Below are 5,827 nucleotides of genomic sequence, written 5' to 3' on the forward strand. Positions count from 1 at the left end.
TTTGTGTTTGTTTTGTTTTTCCATATGATGTTGAAAATTGTCCTTTAAGTTTGTAAAGAATCATGTTGGAATTTTGATGGGAATTTCATTGAACCTATAGATTGGTCTTGGTAAGATGGGCATTTTTACTATGTTAACCCTGCCAATCCATGAGCATCTTCTCATATCTTCTTCAATTTCTTTCTTCAAAGACTTGAGGTTTTTATCAAATAGGCCTTCATTTGCTGAGTTAGAGTTACACCAAGATATTTTATACTATTTGTGACTATTGTGAGTTGCTTTCCTCAATTCTTGCTCAGCCTGTTTATTGTTGGTGGATAGGAGAGCTACCTTTTCTTGACTTTATTTTGCTTGCAGTCACTTTGAGGAGTTCCCTGGCAGAACTTTTGGGGTCTCTCATATATACCATAATGTTTGCACATGGCCGTACTTTGACTTCCTTTCCAATTTGTATTCCCTTGATCTTCTTTAGCTGTCTTATTGCTCTAGCTAAAATTTGAAGTACCATATTGAATAGATTTAAAGAGAGTGTATAACGTTGTCTTGTTCCTGAGTTTAGTGGAATTGCTTTGAGTTTCCATTTACTTTGATGCTGGCTATAGGCTTGCTTTCATTTGCTTTTGTTATGCTTACATGTATGCCTTGTACCCCTGATCTCTCCAGGACTTTTATCATGAAGGAGGGTTGGATTTTGTCAAAGGCTGTTTCAACACCTCATTAGAGGATCATTTTTTCTTTCAGTTTATATTGTGGATTACGTTCACTGATTTTCATATGTTGAACCATCCCTGCATCTCTGAGATGCAGCCTACTTGATAATGATGGATGATCTTTTTGATGTATTTTTGTACTCTGCAAGAATTTTATTGAGTATTTTTGCATATATGCTCATAAAAGAAATTGGTATGTGATTCTCTTTGTTAAGTCTTTATGTGGTTTGGGCATCAGGGTGGCTGTGTCTTCATAAAATGAATTTGGCTTTATGCCTTTTATGTTCTATTTTGTGGAATAATTTAAGGAGTATTGGTGTTAATTTTTCTTTCAAAGTCTAGCCCTATAAGATTTTTATTTTTGTTTATTTATTTATTTGGTTGGTTTGGAAAACTTTTTTGATTTCAAATCATGTACCCTAATCTTACTCATCTTCATGTCCCTTTGTATTCTTCGCCTGTGCCACCTCCCTCCACAAAATAAATTAAAATTAAAATAAGAGAATAAACTAAACTGTACTGTGTCAAAGTGTGTCACAGAGTACACTTTTTTGTCCACACATCTTTACTTCCAAATATTTATGCAATAAGTCATTGGCCTGGTTCTAGTCCTCTGGCTTCTGCTACATTATCAATACTGGATCCTCACTAGAACTCCTCTCCGATGTCCTCTTGTTGCCTTCTGTCATAGAGATCCTGCAGCTTTGGATCTGCAGGACCAGCCCCGCATGCATTCCATCAGATCATAGATGAGGTAGATGCTGGATTAGGCTAACTCTAAGTCTTGGATCTGGGCCTTAGAGGTAGTTGAGTTGTTCAGCCCACCAGTTCTCCTGTGCCCACACCAACAGGGAGAGTTCTCCAGCACTACTCCATGCTGTATCCAGCAATGGGCAGGGGTAGCTCTCCTGCTCTCATATCGTCTGGGCCGACTCACCCATACCTCTGCTATCAGTGTCAGCTCTACTGTGCTGCCCAGGTGAAGTACAGGGTCTTGGGAGGCTTTTACTGACTGTTTCCATTTCAAAGGAGATAGAAAAGGATGCTACATACTCAGCAAATGAAAAATCCTCTGCGAAGACATTTCAAAACTTAATATCTATTCCCCAAACTCAAGGGCACCAGATTTTATAAAGAAACACTGCTGTAGCTTTAATCACATATTGAACCTTACAGACTGATAGGGAGAGACTTCACTACCCCAGTCTCACAATGGACAGGTTATTTAGACAAAAACTAAGTAGAAATCCTGGAGCTAACTGATATTATAAGCCAAACAAAGCTAATAAACATTTACAGAGCATTCCACCCAAACACAAAAGAACGTACCTTCTTCTGGCCACCTCGTGGAACTTTCTCCACACACACACACACACACACACACACACACACCAGAAAAAATGAAAATAACTCCCTGCTTCCTATCAGACCACCACAGATTAAAGCTGGATATCAACAAAAACAGAAACAAGTCTTACAAACTCACAGAAACTGAAAAATTCACTACTGAGTGAAAAATGGGTCAAGACAAAAATAAAGAAATTAAAAGACTTTTTAAAATTCACTGAAAATGAATAGACAAACTTATGAGACACAGTGAGAGAGGTACTAAGAGGTGTTAAGCGGTTCATAGCACTAAATGCCTTCATAAAGAAATTAGAGCGATGTCATACTAGCAACTTTAGCAGCATACCTGAAAACTTCAGGTTTTTAAATTATGTTTGCTTACAAAAGATATTTTAATGAAAGACTTGCTATTTTAAAATATGCATAAAACTTTTTCTGTGCTACCCGGGGCCCGGTCCATACAGCGTTGTTCTTGATTCCCATCATAACTTAAAGGGAAACTTACACAATATCAGGAGCCTTTGACTCCTGCAGACCAAGGAGGAGGATGTCCTCAAGTTCCTTGCTTTAGGAACCCACTTAGGTGACACCAGCCTAGACTTTCAGATGGAGCAGTACACCTACAAAAGGAAAAGTGACGATATCTACATCATAAATCTCAAGAGGATCTGGGAGAGGCTTGAGCCACTGAGAACCCTGCTGTGTTCAAGTTTGCTACTGCCACAGGAGCCACTCCCATTGCTGACTGCTTCACACGGGGGACCTTTGCTAACCAGATCCAAGCAGCCTTCGGAAACCACGGCTTCTTGTGGTGACAGATCCCGGGGCTGACCACCAACCACTCAGAGAGGCCTCTTATGTCAACCTGTCTGTCCACCACTGCTCTGTGTAAAACAGATTCTCCGCTGTGCTATGTGGACATGGCCATCCCATGCAACAACAAGGGAGCTCCCTCAGTGGGTCTGATGGGGTGGATGCTGGCCCGGGAAGTACTGCGCATGCGAGGTACTATCTCCCGTGAGCACCCATGGGTGGTTATACCTGATCTTTACTTCTACAGAGACCCAGAGGAGATTGAAAAGGAGCAGCAGGCTGCTGCCGAGAAGGCTGTGACCAAGGAGGGATTCCAGGGAGAATGGACCGCACCAGCTCCTGAGTTCACTGCTGTCCAGCCTGAGGTGGCCGACTGGTCTGAGGGTGTGCAGGTGCCCTCTGTGCCCATACAGCAGTTCCCCACGGAAGACTGGAGTGCACAGCCAGCCACTGAGGACTGCCCAGCAGCTCCCACAGCGCAGGCCACCGAGTGGGTCGGAGCCAACACTGAGTGGTCCTGAGCTGCTCTGCAGACACCTGAGCAAAGGGAAAAAAGATGGAAGGAAAATAAAGTTTCTAAACACTGACAAAAAAATGCATGAATAACAGTCAACGTATTTGAAATGAAAAAAACCAAGAACAAGAATCTATACTATACTATATAGTATATACCATATACTATACTATATAAGAATAAAATAGTAACACAGTGTACTCTTATTTTATAAAAAGAAAGGAAATAATATCTATAAGCACTTGCTTTCATGACATAATATGGATCTTCAGAGAAATAAAGGAAATTCTTATGTTTGCTACTCCTGGAAGTAGCAACTTTTGTTGAAGGGACATGGGTAGTACTGAGACTCCTCCCGTTAGAGATACTCAATCTTCCAATTGCCAGGAGTGTCCCAGATCATCCCTTGGAAAGTGTCCGTAGACGGCCATGGGTACATGAAGCTATGTTACGCTGCTCCCAGTGCAGACTATAGAAGGTATAGAGTTGTGGGCGGCCTCTTGCCTTGAAGAAGGACATGCTATAATGGATATCACAGCCCCAGGACCCCAGGAGACACAGGTTGCCCTGAGCTCAAGCCTCTTTATTTAGCTGCACCCCAGCTCTGCCACTCCTGGTTTCCACTTAGGGTCTCTATATACAACTCTCCATCCAAGAGTCTGTTTACCTCCACAATATAACCTAAGTCAATGAATGCTTTCTTGAATCTTTTGAATGTTGAATGCTTCTGATAGGATCCATTTAAATAAATAAATCTCAGGTAGGATTCTTTAAACTTTATATTACTTAGATAAACTTTAAAACTTTATTCATTGATGTTAACTATTAAAAATATTAAAAAATTCATACTTGTGGGGCACCTTATGATATTGAAATACATGTGTGTGTTGTGTATTATTTAAATCATGTTAATCATTGTCTCTCAGATATGATTTTTGTATGCTAAAAGATCTAAATTTTTTTTCACAATGACAGTCAGATTTTCCTCTCATAATTTATTTCCTAATTTTATTTGTTTTCAAATTTTTGTAGCATATCAGTCAAAATTTTTGTAGCATATCAGTCGGTCAATAGTTTTGAACATTAAATTTGTTGATAATAATCTGTGCTTTGTACCCTAGGTTGTACAAGGAAGAATGAAGTGAGATTATTGCCCTCAATATCATAAAATACCAACTTATAAAGATTATTTTTAAATAAGTTGACTTTAAAAGTATATAATACACAAGACCTGTCTTTGTTTTGTTTAAGTTGTGAAAGACATATCTTTCATACTAAAACACTGGCCAGAAATATGAGGTGCCAGATTGGCTGTCCTTGCTATAGAACTCAGAGGAAGAAGATTGTTCTGGGGGATTGTGGTCACGATGTATTGATTGAACATACATAAAGGGAAGCTATTGTCTGCCAGCGAGTGTGCAGTGAGGAGTGGAGCAGCGCTCCAGAGATAGAGAACAGTGATACGGACAAAGGAGAGGGTGTTTGGGCGTGAGCAAGAGCCCACCTGCCTCGTGGAACTGGAAAGATAAATTGTGGTCAGATTAGAAAGGGCACTAAATGCCAGGCTAATGACTTTGGGTTTTGCTCATCAGAAGCTGCCTTGGATTTATGGGCAGTATAACAGCATGATGGAAGTGGCGTTTTAGATTTTGGCAGCCAGCCATAAAGATCGGGGTCAGGAAGAGAGGCAGGAAGGTCAGTGTCTGGCTTCAACTATGGGTTGAAAGTGAGCTAATAAGGGCAGTGAGAGGGTGCTGGGGACGGAAAGAAGGGTGTCAGAAATAGGAAACGTATGACAAATGCATACGTTAGATAAAATCGTGACATATGGTGGTGATGGGCAAGTTCTTCAAAAAACGAAACACACATTGGAAGCCTTGGTAGCCAGACAAGGCTCAGCATCATTAAACAAAAACATAACAATGCCAAAGCCCACTTACTTATAACAAAGATCCATCATCCATTTGGCCTGTCCCACCCAGCACTAAAGAGAACAATGAACCTGAAACTTCTGAGTTTAAACCTGAGACTCATAAGCAGGTGACACACTGGGCGAGTGAAGTGCAGGCCGAGACTATATTGAGAGCCGCGATGCCCACATTGGGTTGTTCTCACATTTTCTAAGGAAGAAAAGTATATGGATGGGAGAGAATCGATAGGCATCGTATTAGGACATGTTTAGAGAATCAAAGGAGAAAAGAGGGTGATTTGTAAAAAGGTAGGGATGGGAGGTTGCTGTGTGAGACCCTTCAAAAGCGATGTAGAGAATGAAAATGTAGTAACGTCCGTGTCGGTAGAGCCTGCTCCTGAGATGGCAACACACGCTCTGCCTAACAGTTCAGAATGCTGCAGGGAAAACAGTCCAAGGTACTGCAGAACCAGAGGAAAGGCAATATTAATGTCTAGCCAGAGCTTTGAACGTTGAGATCAGCTTACCTGGCTT

General features: G+C 40.9%; 1 pseudogene; it reads left to right on the top strand.

The window, feature by feature from the left end:
* Positions 1-1,599: 1,599 nt before the first annotated feature.
* Positions 1,600-3,393, top strand: LOC127684765 (40S ribosomal protein SA-like; annotated as a pseudogene).
* The last annotated feature ends 2,434 nt before the right edge of the window (positions 3,394-5,827 follow it).

Source organism: Apodemus sylvaticus, chromosome 5 (assembly GCF_947179515.1).
Source record: "Apodemus sylvaticus chromosome 5, mApoSyl1.1, whole genome shotgun sequence".
In the NCBI taxonomy this organism is placed as follows: domain Eukaryota; kingdom Metazoa; phylum Chordata; class Mammalia; order Rodentia; family Muridae; genus Apodemus; species Apodemus sylvaticus.